The sequence below is a fragment of the Octopus bimaculoides genome, chromosome 18 (assembly GCF_046866305.1).
Source record: "Octopus bimaculoides isolate indiv1 chromosome 18, ASM4686630v1, whole genome shotgun sequence".
NCBI classification, from domain to species: domain Eukaryota; kingdom Metazoa; phylum Mollusca; class Cephalopoda; order Octopoda; family Octopodidae; genus Octopus; species Octopus bimaculoides.
The window spans coordinates 11,339,340-11,359,339 of NC_142945.1; the positions used below are offsets into that span (position 1 = coordinate 11,339,340).

At 39.2% G+C, this 20,000-nt stretch overlaps 1 protein-coding gene across 2 annotated transcripts in view; it reads right to left on the minus strand.

The window, feature by feature from the left end:
• The window catches only part of LOC106879110 (uncharacterized), a 148,487-nt gene extending 141,769 nt beyond the window's left edge, over positions 1 to 6,718 (minus strand). Inside the window, exon 1 of one of the 2 annotated variants that reach the window (XM_089365742.1) lies at positions 5,721 to 6,718. The gene's annotated coding sequence lies outside the window, so the exon portion shown is untranslated. The remainder of the gene's footprint in view (positions 1 to 5,720) is intronic. The other variant, XM_089365744.1, reaches the window with a different exon arrangement.
• Between the last annotated feature and the right edge of the window lie 13,282 nt (positions 6,719 to 20,000).

A 20,000-nucleotide genomic window follows, 5' to 3' on the forward strand; every position in this document is an offset into this window, starting at 1 on the left:
GCAGCTGTATATGTGTATGTGTGCGCGCGTGCGCGTCTGTGTGTTTGTGTGTCAATGACGTGTGTGGGGGTGGAGGGGGAAGTGTGTCAGAGCTAATGTGAAATTGTCAGTAACTGTCGGTATGTGTGTGTGTGTGTGTGTGTGTGTGTGTGTGTGTGTATCATACATTGTATCTGTTTTTTAGCCGAACAAGTCGTCCCCAGTATAATAAATTCTATCGGTCGCTCTCTTTTTGCCGAACGGCTAAGTAACAGGATATAAACAAACCGACAGTGATCGTCAAACGGTGGTGGGGGACAAACACACACATGTTAATAATAATGATAATATGACAACAAGATAATGGATGAGACCTCGATATTATGTAAAATACAGGAATTTATCTATAAATATATGACAACCAACTAATTGTCACATATTTTATATATATATATATATATATATATATATATATATATATATATATATACATGCAATGAGATGCTTCTTTCAGTTTCCGTCTACCAAATCCACTCACAAGGCTTTAGTCGGCCCGGGGCTATAGTCGAAGGCACTTGCCCAAAGTGCCATGCAATGGGACTGAACCCGGAACCATGTAGTTGGGAAGCAAGCTTCTTAACCACACAGCCACACTTTCGCCTATGTATGTATGTATGTATGTATGTATGTATGTATGTATGTATGTATGTACCAGAGCGTGTGTCATTTGAAATGTGTTTCAGTGTAGCAGTGAACTACAATGCCTGGGTGTTGTTGTTGAACTCGAGGTCATCCCTGATCGATTAGATACGATCAAAGAAAGGGCATTGTAACTGTGACCATCAAAGGACCTCATAATCGAACGGGGATCCTTCTTTTTCTTAGACGGCGTTATGTGATTTAAAGGAATTTGGTATCAATTTCTAGCAGATCGAACGACCACGTCGACTCACTTCTCAATTCGCGCGTGTAAGCATGTGCAAGTGTTTGTGTGTGTGTCTGTTAAGGTGTGTATGAAATATGTATGTGTGTGTGTTAGTGTATGTATAAAATCTTGCTCATGTATTTGTGGATACATATTTCAATGTGTGTATGTGTGCGTGTGTGTATGTGTGTGTGTGTGTTTGTGATTCCATGTGTTGCCATTTTGTGACTGTGTTTGGTGTGTTTAATCCATGTGCGTGTCACCAATGTTTTGACTTGCTTTGGGTCCTCAACTCCAGATAGGATCGTAAGGGGCACACTGCCACACAACCTACGGTTTGACTGGGGTCTTTCAAAGCTGTCCCTCTCCATAGGCAAATCATTCAGAGAGAGAGAGAGAGAGAGAGAGAGAGAGAGAGAGAGAGAGGTGTATGGACGGACGGAGATGAAGGGGTATGTAAGTAGGTAGGAACGCAGGAATGTACGGGTGGATAATCTGGATAGATAAAGGAGATAGCTGGATGGACAGATTGATAGATAAATGGATGGATAGCTGGACAGAGATAGACGGGTAACTGGATAGACAGACAGATAGATAGATAGATAGATAGATAGATAGATAGATAGATAGATAGATAGATAGATAGAGTGAGTGAGTGAGTGTATGAGTGGGGAGAAAGAGAGAGAAGAAACGACCTCCAGTACTGGACAGGAACTTATCGACCTCGAAATGATGAAAGCCAAGTTGGCCTCAGAGGAATTAGAACAGAGAGCGCGGACAGCCGGAACTAAATACCGAAAGACATTCTATCCGATATTTTAATGATGCTACCGACTTAGCTGCGTGCACGTGTATGTCAGTAAGTGAGTGTGTATGTGTGTCTTTAAGTGTGTGTGTGTGTGTATGTAATAATTGTTTATGTATGTTTGAGCGTGTGATGTGTTCCCATGTGTGCTTGTATATGTGTATACGTGTGTCCATCGTGCTTGTGTATGTGTGAGTCTGCCCATGTGTGCTTGTGCATCTGTGTATATGTATTGCGTATGTCGATGTATCTATGAGTATGTATGTATGTATGTATGTATGTATGTATGTATGTATGCGTAATGCGCGTGTGTGTGTGATGATTCGATCAGGATTGTAGGTGACACTTCAAGAAAATGTCATCTATTCACGCCGTGACATCATGGAACACACTTCAGTTATACTCGTTTGATAAATATATAACATTACCAGTGAGAAATGCATGCGTGCCACATCATCACATTTCCTCTACACCTTCAAGAAAGCCAAACTCTTTCTAGCTATTGATATAAAATATTTAAAAACCTATCTTTCGTCTTGGACACAAACCCAAGAAAACAGGAAAAATACAGACGACCGAATATATCTCGGAAAAATATTTACTGGTACATAGTGAATCGGCAAGGAAGCTTCTACGTGGTTACTCGACCTGCTAGAAATAACAGTTAAAATACTCTCAAACAACACTCGGACGTTGGATATTGGTGGTCTTGCTTTTCTTGGAGGCAGGGAAAAGGCGGAATTTTCACAGCTAGAAATGCCTTGGGGTTAAAACAACAATGACCAATAACAAAAACTACTACTACTCCTTGTTAGTGGAGTTGATGAGGATGCGTCTTCGTAGACATTTTGGTCTGCTAGAAATAACAGCGTATTTTCTCCCAAATTAAATTCAAAGGAAGGATACATTAAATAATGTAGTTCTAAGTAATTTGTACATGAAAACAAAGCACCATTCAACGATGGATCTTCTGTGTGATCGTTCGACTTGCGAGAATTTACAGCCAAATTCTCTTAAATTATTACACCTTAATGTCTTAAAGAAGAGGGTACATTAGATAATGTAGTCCAAGACACATTGTGTCTGAAAATACAAAAGGCAAGGCAGTAAAAAAGTGTCTATCGGGTCACTCACTCGACTTGTAAGAAATAACAGCAAAATTCCTCTAAAATCACACGCAACTATCTTCAAAGATGGAAAAATAGTCCTAGATGATATACCGCGCATGGACTTAAATAAAAATCAAATCAAATTAAAAGGATGGTATTGCTACGACTGGGATACCTTTGGTTATGGATTTGCTTGATCAGTATTGACCTGGGACAAAAAACTAAAGCAACATTGACAACAACTGGACTAAAATACCTTATGGTATTTAGTTATGGACCTTTTCGTTTTGACTTGAAATGCCGTTGAGGTCAATAAACTTAGCCTTGAAATTTCTCGCTAAAATTTGAAGTACCAGTTATATAATGAGATTGGTTTATATTCTAGACGTGAATACAATAACGGAATGAAATAACGGAATGAAGACAAAAAAAAAAAGCGGGTAGGATGCATTTCTATGGAGGGACTTCGAATCAAAACACGGTGGAATGAAGATAAATATGTTATGTTATTTCAGTTGTTATTTCAGCCAGAGTTGCTCCAGAAAGAGCAGTACTGTAATCAAAGACATTTCAATCGTGACTATCCCGTCTATTTATTTAACATGTAGGGTGTGATTTTAGGGAGATTCGATTGCTATTTCTAGCAAATTGGGCGACCACGTTGAAGGTTCTTTTTTCCCTCGTTAACTGGTTGTGGTGTTATGTAAATAGATTTACATCCCGGTGCTGCCTCGTTCCCTGCTTTTGCTGAGGAGAGCGTTATTTGTATTTGTAAATATTCTTTTCCAATGGAGTAATTTGTAACATGTGGGGGTATTGACTGGACGGACATATCTAACTTTGTAAACTTAAGTCTTGGAGTTGAGTTGGGCTGGAGATTGAAGTTAAGAAACGATGGGAGAGAAGGAGGGATAGAGAGAGAGGTAGGGTAATAGAAGGAGAGATTGAGAGATTGAGAGAGAGAGAGAGATAGGCAGGGAAATAGGAGAGAGATTGAGAGAAATAAAGAGACGGGAAAAGATAGAGAGACAGAGACGGAGAGACTGAGGGACACGGAGACGGGGAGACAGAGAGAGAGAGGAGAGACAGAGAGAGGAGAGACAGAGAGAGGAGAGACAGATAGAGAGGTTATTACGCGCGTGTACGAAAGAGAAAAAGACAGAGTTCGAGACAGAAAGACTGAGAGATGTGTGTGGGAGACGTTGTCATGTGTGTAACTGTGTAAGAGAGAGAGAGAGAGAGAGAGAGAAAGAGAGAAAGAGAGAGGGGGAGAAAAAGAGAAGATGCTCGGTGTATAATGATTATGTGAGAAGGAATTTGTCAAGTGTGTGTAAGAGAGCAGGAGAGAGAGAGAGAGAGAGAGGTGTGAATACGTATGTGAAAAAGAGAGAGAAATTGACCGATATAAGTGAGAGAGAGACAGAGATCAGCTATGAGTATGTGAATGTATGAATGAAAGAGACAGAGCGAGAGATGATAGGTGAGTGTGAGAGAGAAAGAGAGAAGTTATCAGGTATGAGAAAGAGGGGGGAGGGAGAGAGACTAAGAGATAAATGAAGGAGAGACTAACAGATATGTGTCTGAGAAAGAGAGAGACATGTCGTGAGCATGCGTCTATGTATGTGTGTGAGTGTGTGTGTGTGTGTTTGTATGTGTGCATGTGTGTGTATGTGTGTAAGAGAGAGAGAGAGAGACTGACCGAGAAATAGGTGAGAGAAAGAGGTAGAAATGGAGCGAGAGAGAATGTCGGTAGTGAGACTTAGCGGGAAATAAAGAGAGAATGTCTTGTAAATGTGTGTATAAGATAGATTGGTAGATAGATAGATAGATAGATAGATAGATAGATAGATAGATAGATAGATAGATAGATAGATAGACAGGTAGATAGATAGATAGATAGATAGACAGATAGATAGGTAGATAGATAGATAGATAGATAGATAGAGAGAGAGAGAGAGGGGGGACAGAGATAGACAGAAACAGAGAGAGGGAGAAAGATAGTCAGGTGTGATGGAATTAGTTTGTAGGGAGACTGGTCACTTCAGACAAGGGGCGGGGAGACAAACAGGGGAAAAACGCGGTAAAAGAGAGAGAGAGACAGAGAGAGCGAGAGGGTGGGGGAGAGAAGACATGTATAGTTTGAGAATTAGGGAGTCTATAATGAGAAAGATGGGTTATATATATAAGTTAGGGTACACATTGAGAATGAAAAGGGGTTGTTAAAGTGTGGGAGAATGTGTGGTTATTTTGAAACGGAGAGAGAAGCGAGAGTGATAGAATGATGATGTAATGACGAACAGTGAGAGAGAGAGAGAGAGAGAGAGAGAAAGTAACTGAAATGAGTAAAGCAATAGATAGACAGATAGATATATATATAGAAAGAGAGAAGTAAAGCTATAAAAGAAAGAGAGAAAGTGGAGAAAGTCAGGTTAAGTACAGAGCAGAAGGGTAAAGAGTGAGAGAAAGTGGTGAAAAACAGTAAGTAAACAGAGAGAGAGAGACAAACAGACAGATAGAGAGAGAGGCGAAAGTCAGGGTAAGAAGAGCGACTGAAAGAGAAATAGTCAAAGACAGTAAGGTGAGTGACGAAAGTTACGGTAAGTAGAGAGAGCGAGAGAGTGGCGAAAGACAGTGAGTAAAGAGAAAGTGATGAAAGGCAGAAAGTAAAGAGAGGGAGAGAGTGGCGAAAGTTATGGTAAGTAGAGCGACAGAAAGAGAGAACAGGACGGGAGAGAAAGAATGAGAGAGGGAAGGAGAAAGAGGGAGAGAGAGACAGACAGACAGAGAGAGAGAGGGTGACTATGAGGTCCAAGCGGGCGCCGTCTTCATGCTGTCCATAACAAAACTAAGAGACATGAAGTTTTGAGAAAAGCGGCAATAACAAACAAATGTCTGAACTTACCAACAAAGAAAGTGCTGGCAAAACAAAGATAAGACATCAACAGCAATGTCCCCTTGAAATAAAATCCAAAACAAACTGCTCTCGCCGCCGTTCGACCACTTAGTTTGTAGATATGTTGAAGACAAAGAAATTCTCACCATTGTTCTAAAAGATGATTTCAAAATATATAAGCACACAGCATTGGAGGTAACAACAGCAGCAGCAGCAGCAGCAGCAGCTGTAGTAAATGGGAGGGAGGGAGGGAGGAAGAGGGGGAGGAGAGGAGAGAAGAGAATCTCTTAGTGATATAGTGGTAGTGGTGGCGCGGAGGTGTTGTTGTTGTTGTTGGTGGTGGTGGTGGAGGTATAAAGGTGGAAGGAGGAAGATGATTGCTGAGAGTGACGGTGGGAGGATAACGAAGGTGGAAAGGCGACGGCGGCGATGATGGTGATGGTGATGGTGGTGGTAGCGGCGGCGGCGAGGTGGTGACAGTTGATAGTGTTGTTATTGTTGTTATTGTTGTTGTTGCTATTTGGAAGGTGGTTAATAATGGTAGGAGGATGGTGACGACGATGATGACGATGATGATGATGATGGTAAAAAATAGTAATAGTGATGGTGGTGGTGGTGGTTGGTGAACGTATTGATGATGATGATGATGATTAATAGTAAATGAATGGTGGTCGTAACGATAATGATGATAGTGGTGGCGGTGGTGGTGGTGGTGGTGGTGGTGGTGGCTGCAGTGCTGGGATGCTGTTGGAGTGAGGTGGGTGGGAGGGTGGTGGCAGGAGTAAATGGAGAAAGTGTCGTAGCGGGTAGAAGGGAGGGTGGGGAGGGGGACAGCAAGACAGTGGTGGGGTGGTTGTGGTTGTAGTGGTGGGGGTATGATGATGGTGGTGGTGGTGGTGGTGGTGGTGTTGGTATCGGCAGTGTTTGTGAAGAAGAAGATGGCGGAGGGTGATAGGATGGCGATGGTTTGTACATTAGTTAGCCATAGTGGTAGTGCTGCTGTTGTTGTTAGTGATGGTGGTGGTGGTGGTGGTGGTTGTGGTGGTGTTGAAAGATCGAGGTGACAGTAATAGTGCTGCGAAGATGGCGGGCGATGGGCGAGGGAAGGTAATCATAAAACAGGAAAATAGTGAAGGGGGGGGGAAACACGATGGCGAAAGTGTTGGCGGTGGTGGTGGTGGTGGTGGTGGTGGGGTCTCCTGCCAAGTGACAGTAACAGTAGTGATAGTATAGTAGGTAGGAGGGCTGGAATAACGGCAGTGGTATGTTTGGCAGTAGTAGTATTGGTGGTGGTGGAGACGACGGCAGCAGCCGAAGCAGCAGTAGTAGTAGTGGTGGTGGGGAGGGGGAGTCAGGCAGTAGCAGTGGAGATATAGTGGTGATGGTAGTGGTGGTGGTGGTAGCGGTTGTTTTTGTGGTGGTGGCGGCGGCGGCGGCGACCGTGGCGGTGGTAGTGGTGGTGGTGGTGGTGGTGATAATGACAGGGATAGCTATAGCAGTGGAGGTAGCAGTAGGCAAACAGCAGCATTGGTAGTAGCAGTAGTAGTAGTAGAAGTAGTAGTAGTAAGAAAGAGGCGGAGAAGGTACATAACGACAATAGGGAAAAGAAAAAAGAAAAAAGAAACAAAACAAAACAGAGTGGTGGTAGGAGGAGAAGGGGAGAGAAAGGAAGAGGAGAGTAAGTAGACTGTTGTGTTGTGCAGTTGATATGCCTCGACGGGAAGTCCAACTGCAGTAGACGTCACTATGAAACCACCGTTTGTAATTGCTATTGCTATGCAGTGGTATTGCACTAGCAGTTTTTCATCAAAACATCAACATTCAACTTCCAACGGAAGCTAGAAGTTCATGTGTATGTGTGTGTGTGTGTGTGTGCGTGTGTGTGTGTGTGTGTGTGTGTGTCTGTGTCTGTGTGCGTGTGTGTGTGTGTGTGTGTGTCTGTGTGTGTGTGAATATGCGTGTATGTGTGTTTGTGTGTGTGTGTGTGTGTTTACGCGCGAACACAACACGCATAAACGAACGTGTTTATACATACATACATACATACATACATACACACGGACACACGTCACTTTCTCCACATATATATATATATATATATATGCATATAGATATAATACACATACACACACACATACGTACACACACACACACACTCACACATATATATATGTATATATGCATATTTATATGTAGATGCATGCTTACATATATTTGTGTATATTTACGATATTTTCAATACAAGATTGTTTACACTCACATACTGACGCACATGTGTCTGTTTGTGAGCGTTTACATACCTTTCTAAGGCGGTTATAAATACATACATACATACATGCATACATACATACATGCATGCACAATCACACACGCGCGCACACACACGCACACGCGCGCGCGCACATACACAGACAGATAGAAAGACAGAGAGGCATGCATACATACGTCTTTACTTTGAACTCCCAGCTTCCGATGGAGTCGATGGGGCGCCTGTAGTAAGATACACGTGTGCGCGTGTATGTATGTGGATATATGTGCGAAGAGTGACACGAGCCATCGCGCAACAAAATTTGAGAAGCAAGATCGATCCTCGGTTCAGGCGTCTCGCTTCACATACTTTCCGTTCTCGTGAATTCGGTTCAAAGCTGTATCCTATAGACCGAACTTGTGTGTGCGTGTGTGTGTGTATCCTCAGCCAGAGGCTGGGGCCATGCTGGAGCACCGCAATAATTAACGTTCCCACGCCGGGAATCGAAACCACGCCGCTTGGCTGACAGTCAGGAATCGTGTATGTGTGTAGACTCACTCCATGTGGAGTTTGCTATCATATGCAATATATATGAGAGTAAACTCGTATATGTGTATGTAAATAAGTGTGTAGTCTTGTTTGTACATGTGTGTGTGTGTATTTGTTACCAACATACATATATACATACAAGTACCTATGCATATATACATGTATACATGCATACATACACACATGCATACATTTACAAACACATATACTTATATATCAATATACTTCGAATAAATTTTTTTTCAAATGCATTTAGTCTACAGAAAATCATATTAATTTATATCGCTTTAAATCCAGTTCATGGGGCGGATTAGTAGACTTCTACCATACATTCCTGGTGCATTACATGCATATATATGTGTCTGTATGTATGCATATATATGTGTGTGTATTTATGTATGTATGCACACATATATATATGTGTGTGTGTATATATATACATATGTATATGTGTGTCTGTGTGCGTGTATGTGTACACGTACATATGTTTTAGTGAACGGACGCCATTTTTTTTTAGTTTTTCATTATCGTCTGCATTAGCCTATGATTTAACACAATTAAATATATGTTAATGTACATAAACCTAGTTGATATCGTTGAGTAATTCAAAGTATGTGCAAGTCATAGTCGTGACGTCTGAATCCGGCTAAGCTTGAGTCATTGAAGAATATCAAAGGGAATTGAAAAACCCTCATCGGGGATCAGTCAAACAATTGTCTTGCTGATACATAGCAATAAACAAATAGATTGGACTTGGTGCAATATTATTCAATTATGTGTATACAGTCGTTGTCTTGTGGAATAATGAATGAATAAAACAACGTGACAGTCAGTCATTCGTTGTCGAGACATATGAATCTGTTTTAGGTCGGGTAAGGGATGAATATCAAAAAGAGACTTGGGAAATCTCATAAGGCTTAAGTCATACGATCAAACGGTCGTCATCATACAGATATGTATATATATGTGTGTGTGTGTGTGTGTGTGTGTGTGTGTGTGTGTGTGTGTGTATGTATGTATGTATAGGACTAGCACACTAGCTACTCCTTTGGTTACGACGACGAGGTTTCCAGTTGGTCTGGTTAACGGAACAGCCTGCTCGTGAAATTAACGTGCAAGTGGCTGAGCACTCCAGAGAGACAATCATACCCGTAACGTAGTTTTCAGGGTGTTTTCAGCGTGACACAAAATGTGACAAGGCTGGACCTTTGAAATACAAGTATTTGTGAAGACTAATAGTGTGGAAGATATGGGAATGGACAAAATGAGGCTAAACCTGTCGCTAAGGGACTTTCCTCTAAACAAGTGGTCCGCAACATCTTTTCACTTGCGGTACACTTGTATTCTTTTCAACTTTCGGCAGCACACTTGAACTAAAATTAAAACTTAAAGCAAGGGGGAAAAGTTATATTCAGGCTACACTGTGACACACCTAGCTTTGTCTCATGACACACCAGTGTGCCGCAGAATACCAGTTGCGGAGTACTGCTCAAACCAATAAAACCGTATATATATATATATATATATATACTCTTTACTCTTTTACTCTTTTACTTGTTTCAGTCATTTGACTGTGGCTATGCTGGAGCACCGCTTTAGAAGAAAAAATCGACCCCAGGACTTATTCTTTGTAAGCCTAGTACTTATTCTATCGGTCTCTTTTACCGAACCGCTAAGTTACGGGGACGTAAACACACCAGCATCGGTTGTCAAACGATGTTGGGGGGTGGGGGACAAACACAGACACACAAACACACACATATATATACATATATACATATATACGACGGGCTTCTTTCAGTCTATCAAACTCACTTACAAGGCTTTGGTCGGCCCGAGGCTATAGTAGAAGACACTTGCCCAAGGTGCCACACACTGGGACTGAACCCGGAACCATGTGGTTGGTAAGCAAGCTACTTTCCACACAGCCACTCATATGCAAGATATGCAAAATATTTGTCCACAGTTGTTGCTCAAGGAAGTAATTCAATTGATATTTACTAAAAATATTCTAAACTCCTATGGTCCTCTTCTGGTTCAAAGGTTCATAACAGGCGTACAGATCGATATTCAAGTCATATTTATTCATGACTGGTTTTGTTAAAAGAAAAAAAGAAAGAAGAATGGCCACTGAGAGAAATAGAATCGACTTTTCAATAACTAACCTGCATAAATAAGCCAGTCACTCTTCTAGACCAGATGTCCTAGACGCAGGTGGTGAAGAAACTGGGACATTTTCAATCCAAAATATTGAAACTGGCTTCGAAGAAATAAGAAATTGTAAGCAACTTATCAGTTTAGTGTTGAGGTCCTCAAGCAGGCCAATACTTTCCCTTCTCCCTCCCTCTTCTTTCCTCCATCTGCCCCCCCCTTTCTCTTTTTCTTTCTCTCTCAGTTTCAATATTTTGCGAAATGTTCCAGACTGCTAATGGATTAACTTGTGTGGCCGAGCATCTGTTTTCCGCTGGCACAAAAGTTTCAAGGACAGGGGAGAGGAGGTGAGAGACGACGAGAGGCGTGAAGGAGAGAGAGAGAGAGAGAGAGAAAGAGAGAGAGAGAGAGAGAGAGAGAGAGAGCGAGAGAAAGAGAGAGAGAGAGAGATGGACATGAGACCATCAGAGCTGGTTGTGACAATACTTATAGTAACTGGTCTATCGACAACGTATATGCATTAACTATGATGCACAGATGGCTATTAGAATACCAGCAATTTAACCGTGCGACAAAGACATTATAAAAGCTTTGAAATTACTGTGTAGAGGTGCCTTGGTCGGAAAACTGTTTCTCGATGCTGATGGTTGTCTAGAAAAGAAAAGCGATATGCGGTGGCAGAATCGTTAGCACGCAGGGCAAAATTCTCAGCGGCATTTCGTCCATCCTTACGTTCTGAGTTCAAATCCCGCAAAGGTCGACTTTGCTATCCATTCATCCTTTCGAGGTCGATAAATTAAGCATTAGTTAAATACTGGGGTCGATGTTATCGGCTATTTCCCTCCCGCAAAATGTAAGGCCTTGTGCCTTCAGTAGAAAGGATTATTATTATTATTATTATTATTATTATTATTATTATTATTATTATTATTATTATTATTATTATTATTATTGTTGTTGTTGTTGTTGTTGTTGTTGTTGCTGTTGTTATTATTACGTTCTGAGTTCAAATTCCGCCGAGGTTGACTTTGCCTTTCATCCTTTCAGGGTCGATAAATTAAGTACTAGTCGCATACTGGAGTCGATCTAATCGACTGGCCCCCTCCCCCAAAATTTAGGGTCTTGTGCCTAGAGTAGAAAAGATTATTATTATTATTATTATTATTATTATTATTATTATTATTATTATTATTATTATAATATAAGGCGGCGAGCTGGCAGAATCGTTAGTACGCCGGGCGAATATGCTTAGCGGCATTTCGTCCATCATTACGTTCTGAGTTCAAATTCCGCCGAGGCTGACATTGCCTTTCATCCTTTCGCGGGATCGATAAAAATAAGTACTGGGGTCGATGTAATCAACTTAGTCCCTCCCCCGTAATAGCTGGTGTTGTGCCAAAATTTGAAACCGTTATAAGTTACGAAAAACTTGATGATGGTATAATAGTCACGATACGATAATATCTGCATTGACAATAGACATTAGACTGTCTCTGTTAACACTGAGAAGGTTCTTAGAACAGAGCAATCGTTCAAATCTTGACAAGCTTTATGCAAGTGATGACCTGCGCAAATCAGGATTCGCTAGAAATGATAGACAAAGATCAGAGAAATGAATCAAATGGATACCAGGGTGATATTTAAAATGTCACAGTTGTATAAACTACCGGTGGAGGCGCAATGGCCCAGTGGTTAGGGCAGCGAACTCGCGGTCATAGGATCGCGGTTTCGATTCCCAGACCGGGCGTTGTGAGTGTTTATTGAGCGAAAACACCTAAAGCTCCACGAGGCTCCGGCAGGGGATGGTGGCGAACCCTGCTGTACTCTTTCACCACAGCTATCTCTCACTCTTACTTCCTGTTTCTGTTGTGCCTGTAATTCAAAGGGCCAGCCTTGTCACACTGTGTCACGCTGAATATCCCCGAGAACTACGTTAAGGGTACACGTGTCTGTGGAGTGCTCAGCCACTTGCACGTTAATTTCACAAGCAGGCTGTTCCGTTGATCGGATCAACTGGAACCCTCGACGTCGTAAGCGACGGAGTGCCAACAACAATAAACTACCGATTTACCACTCTGGTTTATTATTTCTTATTGGGTCTTACTCAGAAAATAGATTAAAAATTAAAACATTGATAGTTGAATAAACGAAAGCAACATTCTGCTACCAAGTAAACGTAGGAATTAATTAATTAATCTATTAGCTTGTTTGTCGGAGGAAAATATTTCAAATGGATTAAAATATATTATGCGATGTCGATGTGTGATAATTTTTCAATACACAGAACCAATGTTTATTCGTGTAGCTTTCAAATTGATATTTCTTCACGTTTTATTGTATTTATTTTCACCCTGACGCTTCAAAATGTAAACACACACACATACACACGCACACACACGCGCACATTGTTATGGTTACCTTATCTTTTTTTAAAGGTTACACAATTCATCATGTCAGTAACAATCCCGTCTTCATTATCACAATGTTCTCTCTCTCTCTTTCTCTCTCTCTCTCTCTCTCTCTCTCACTCTCTCTCTCTCACTCTCTCTCTCTCTCTCTTTCCCCTTTCTCTCTCTTCCTCCTCTCTTTCTCTGTCTGTCTGTCTGTCTGTCTGTCTCTCTCTGTATGTGTGCGTGTGTGTCCTACTTCCGTTTGACAACCGGTGTTGGTTTGTTTATGTTAGCAGTTCGGCAAAAGAATCTGATATAGAATAACTGTAGCCATACAACATTACCAGTGACGTAGCTAATAGGGGAACAAGGGGACCGACCGTTCTCTATGAGCACATTTTTCAAAATTGGCGCCTTTTATAAAATGTATAATCAATGAGTTAAACATTTTTTGGTATGTGTCACGGTACCTTTTATTATGTGCTCGCTTCTCCTAACTTTAGAACCTGGCTACACCCTTGAACATTACTATATATTATCCATATTGGCGAAAACATATTCCAAAATTACTCGTCACATGACAGACAAGGGTACAGTTCAGTGTATTTCTATTCATTGCCGTCTTCCCGCAAAACTGACATTTACAAGTCATTTAATTGCTTTAAATTGGTCCAGGGTCATCGAGTTGGTCGCTCTATCAACTGAAAGGGGCTGATTACTACGAAAACTAACGAAGAAAAGCGAAAGTAGTTTCAATGAGATTAGATCCAACATACTAAAACCTCTTTGCACAACGAAGATGCAAAGCTGAGTGATTAAGTAAGAAGTTCGTTTCGCTACCACATTGTACTGCCCTGACTCTGTGATCTCACTTTCTATCATAACTTCACTGCAGTGAACTAAGTCAGTGATTAGCTCGTTAAAATGGAAAGCAGTAACCAATTACCATATAAGATAAATAAGATAAATATAAAGAAAAATATGACCGCCGTACATTTTATGTATCTTTTAGTTGCAGTCAGTCGGTGTGGTTAAGAAACTCACTTTCCAACCATGTGGTTTCGGGTTCAGTCCCGCTGCTCGGCCCCTTGGGCATGTGTCTTCTAACTGAAATTCTTGGGAGTAATGACAACTCCTTAGACATAAGTAAAATTATATTTTAAAAAAAAACGTGTTCCTTGTTACGACAGATTTTTTTTTCTTCTGGCAACATTGCATCTGTCCAATGTAATGGTCGTGTAAATAAATTCATATAAATAGATTCAATAAAATATATTCAATAAACCTTTTGAATTCAAAGAATCTATGATTTTCTTCCTTTCAAATCAAGTGGGTAACGTCGGCATAGATAAATATATTTCGGGGTGACTAGTTAAAAAATTTCCCCGACCCCTGAGCTAGAGAGATTGATAGATTAAATATCAGATTGATAGATTAAATATCAGATTGATAGATTAAAACAAACAATTAGATCAAATTGTTCGACTAAACCCTTTAAGGTTGTGCTCCAGCATGGCTACAGTTTGATGACTGGAAAAAGTGTAGGATAAAAGACACAAAGAATAATTGGAATTATGTAAATCGTAAGAATACTACAAGTGCTATGAACACATTTACAGTGTCAGCTATATTACACAGCTCTGTGGTGTATCAATCCGCAAGGAGAACTTCTTATGAGAGCACAAAAGGTAACACGTCGATTAACAAAATTCTCTAAAGGGATAGGATTAGATTTCAAACACCTCAACGTCTAGATCTAAAGCAACAGCAAGGTCGAACTTACTAATGTCACCTAAATAAACTATGGTGAACGACTATAAAAGCGTATCTGTACATGGCCAGCACTTCTGTGGACTGGATGCCTGGTACGTAAATAAAAAATTAACTCTGACTTTGATGAACAAATCCAATCTGATTGTGACAACAGAAGCAACGTCATCTGCAATAAAATATGTATTTGAAAGACTTGCTACGTCTCATGCAATATAGATAACAAACGCTGCTTGTGTGATGTGTTTACTTAATGTATCACATCGTTTCTTGGGCATCTATCCTACGATAAGTCCAATAAAATACGTCAGGGGACACAATAAAGTAGAGAAACTACTCCACAAATGTCTGAGTAATTTCAACTCCTTCGAGTAAAAAAAGAAAAGCACTTTTATCTGAACCTTCACTTATGTAAGAAAATAATAATGTGAAAGTATTACGCGATTTAAGTATACAGAGAGAGACCATGTAGTAGTCCTGTAGTCCTGTTGTTTCGGTTTCCTGGTTTATATTCTATGACAAAAAATGGCAATTTTGCCCTAATTGTCGACATATCAGGCATGGCTGTGTAGTTAAGAAGCTCGTTTTGCAACCACTTGGTTTCGGGTTCAGTCCCACTGCGCAGTATCTTAGGCAAGAGTCTTCAAATATAGCTCCTGGCCGACCAATGCCTTGTTAAATGAATTTGATAGGTGGAACTGTGTGAAAGCTTGTCGCGCACGCGTCTTAAAGACGTAAAGGACTCTGAGTCTAAAAAGACGGATAATAATCAAAGAAGTATTCCTAAATCATTTTATGATGTGGACATATCGAATCTAACAAAAAAATGAACAAAACATCTAAAAACAGCTCAACATGCTCATAAAAACATTATGTTTAGAATAACATACAAAGACCACAAACATATCTCCGGAATGACCTTCGGAGACCGTACAGATATCATGTCATGAATTACGTAGAAAAACTAAAAACACATTATGTTTGGAATGACATACAAAGACCATAAAAATTGTCTGGAATGACATACATAGACCACAAGCGCATTATATCTGGAATGACACACAAATGCTGCTAACATTGTCTGGAATGACACGCAAAAGCCACAACACAATATGTCTGGAATGACGTTCAAAGACCATAAACACATCATGCCTTGAATGACGCAACAAAAACCACAGTTTGGAAAGACATACAAAGACCATAGAAATCTTATGTTTAAAATAACAGTCAAAGACCACAAGCATATCTCCGGTGGCAGAATCGTTACAACGCCGGGCGAAATGCTGAGCGATATTTCGTCCGTCTTTACGCTTTGAGTGGGTGGATGAAATAAGTACTGGTTGAGTTCTGTGGTCGGTTTAATCGACATGACAGCTCATGGGTATGAGTATTAAAAAACCAAAAAAAAAACCACCTGTACCCCTCTGCCAAGCCATGTCAACCCAGTGTAGCAGTGTGGGTTCATTGTGCCAATATGATCTCGAGCCATTTTCTGGTGGAGAAAACATGTTGAAGCCTTCGACCTGCAGTGGACTGAAAGTCGGCAATCCGATCCAAATACACGCACACACACACACATGGATATATGTCTATATATAATCGTGTGTGTGTATGTTGTAACATCCGAAACACCCAAAGATTTCGGGGTAGAACATTAACAATTTCTCCAAGTATTGCATCTGAGTTTTGTATGAAAAACCGTACCTATGTAAGCATGTATGCCTACATGTGTGTATGTCTACATACATACATACATTTGCATATACATATGTTTATGCATGCATGTGTATATGCGTATATATATATATATATATATATATATATATATATATATATATATATATATATATATGTATACATACGCATATACACATGCATACATATATATATTTATATTTATATATATATACCTATATACATATATATATATATATATATATACATATATATATAAATGTATATATATACATATATATACATACATACATATATACAAACATATATATATATATATGTGTATATATATATGTATATATATATGTATATATATATATATATATATATATATATATATATATGTACAATTCGTGTGTATGTATTTGTATCCTTAATGCTAACGTTCATTGTTTCAGAATTCATTACAAATATTCATATAATGTTTCATTTTTTTTTTTCACCCTTTCTTTTTTGTTTTGTCTTTTTTTTTTTGCTTTTGCTTTGTTTCTTTTTCTCCTCTTTTTTTTTTCTCTTTTTCTTCTTTTCACAAGAAACATTAGTTTAATCTTATTTGTTGTCTTAGTGTTGTAAATTAATCTAGCTAACTTGGAAGAAACAACCAAACATATTTCTATAGCACTCCAATAAATAGCTGCTATTATAGTATATTAAGCTAGTTAGTATTGTAAGCCGCATATACAATATCTATTCATACAAGCATCCACACGTGCACACATCTTCAGGCAACAACTTTCACGCAAATATTAGAAACGTTTACGTATTCATACATATATATACGTCTCCAAACGTAAACATTTACATACGACAGTTTGATAGTTACGCTGTTGCGTTTAATGCATACATGCTTACGTCAGCGTGTATAATCCTCGTTATGTAATCTGCGCACTTTTATATGGAAATATCCTCGAATAAATATATGCACCCATTTGTATGTTTGCGTTGAATATTTATGTAAACCGCTGTGAGGAACTGAGAAGGTGGTGAGTGTTAGGTGGTGGTGTGTTATTTGGAGAAAGTAAAAAAAAGTAAGGAAGGACTTGATGATCACGACTGGAACGCCGTTGATCGTAAGGGCTGCACAAATATGGTTGGTCTGGAGCTAAATGTACAGCAACAGCTGCAGCAGCAACAACAGTAAGAACTGCGTCAACGATAAAGTTAACAACAACAACAACAACAACAACAACAGTAGTAACAACAATAGTAACCACAGAAGTAGCAGCAGCAACAACAACAACAACACCAACAACAACAAATCTCCCGCAGGCAGACATTTTGCAGCTTTCATGTCTAACCTATCTCCATTGAGCGGCCGGTGAAATTTTTTTCCCCCACGAAAGTTCCGGACCCCAGTTATGAACTCATTTGCATACGTCCAATATAGAGCTCTACTATCAAGCTAGTTTATGAGCGCATAACGAGCGATAGGCGACAAGATAAGGTCACTTGGGCAAGGAATGACCATGCTTCTTTTCTCTTTTAATAATGCTTGTTGTTCTTGTTCTTGTTTCAACCATGGCTGCCTCTGCGTAGCTGTGTCGTTAAAACAGTAAGGGGTGAGGGTTGCTAGCGCATCACCCTCTACCCACATTTTTCCCACCCACATCTTTACCATATGGGGCCCTAACAAAATCCGATAATAGGTATAGATGCAAATCTCTAATTACTTGTCTCCTAAAACCAGGCATAACTTGGCGATCGGTCGACTTACAACACCGTTCTTCGTCCTGAGTTTACTTGGTACAGTATGTTTGTTAACTTGACAACAAAATCAAGGTGAGTTCTGATTGACTGTATGCAAATGAGTTCATTACTGAGGTCCAGAATTCGCGTAGGAAAAAAATTTCGCGAGCGGCCGAGTGATACGCAGCCTTTGTTCTGCCTTGGTTCATATATTTTTATCTTTTGCCTGTTTCAGACATTAGACTGCGGCCATGCTGGGGCACCGCCTTGAAGAATTTTCTTTTTTTTTTTTAGTCGAATGAATCGACCCCAATACTTAATTTTTTTACTTTTTTAATCCTAGTACTTATTCTATCGGCCCCTTTTGCTGAACCGCAACGTTACAGGGACATAAACAAACCAACACCAGTTGTCAAGTGGTGCTGGAGGACAAACACACACACACATACACAAACATATTCAGGGTTGGCCAAATATATATATATTTATATATATATACACCACACACACACACACACACATATATATGCATATGTGTAGATGTATATACACACATATATATGTGTGTGCGTGCGTTTATATATATATATATATATATATATATATATATATATATATATATATATATATATATATATATATATATATATATATATATATATATAAATATGCATATATATATGTATATATATATATATATATATATATATATATATATATATATATATATATATATATATATATATATATATATATGGGCATATATAGTCACGCATATGCTCATGTACACTTATTCATATATTCAAATACAGATAGATAAATATGCACATGTGTGTGTGTGTGTATATATATACATACATATAAGTGGACATCCAATATGCTAGATGTGGACCCTCCCCCCCCCCCAATTGGTCTGACCACTAGGAAAAGACTGTTCTCAAAAAAATTCAGCAAACGCCAGAACGTAAGTGAACAAGACAAATGAAAAGTTATTGGATGTCCACTTAGTGGTCATCTCTCTTATACGTATGCATATAATTTTTCTGAGTCTTCAGATTTTTTAAATATGCAAGGCCACTGGTTTAAATTGATATTAAACTAATTAATATTCAATTTTTTACCCTTATTATTTAAGATTATATATATATAATATATATGTATATTTATAGGTGCAGGAGTGGCTGTGTGGTAAGTAGCTTCTGGGTTCAGTCCCACTGCATGGCACATTGTGCAGGCGTTTTCTACTATAGCCTCGGGCCGACCAAAGCCTTGTGAGTGGATTTGGTAGACGGAAACTGAGAGAAGCTTGTTGTATATATGTATATATTTGTGTGTCTGTGTTTGTCGCCCCCACCATCACTGGACAACCGATTTTGGTGTGTTTACGTCTCCACGTAACTTAACGGTGCGGCAAAAGAGAACGATAGAATAAGTACAAGTTTTACGAAGAATAAGTCCTGAGTTCGATTTGCTCGACAAAAACCGGTGTTCCAGCATGGCCGCAGTTGAATGACTGAAACAAATAAAATAATCAATCAAAGAATAAAAGAATATATATATACATTTATATATACATATATATGAATATACATATACATGCATATACATATATTCATATGCATATACATATATATATATATAGATGTATATGCTTACACCGATATATATGCTTGTGTACATAAACATGAACATATACATATGCATACACATATACATATATATATATATAAATTATATATATATATATATATATATATATAT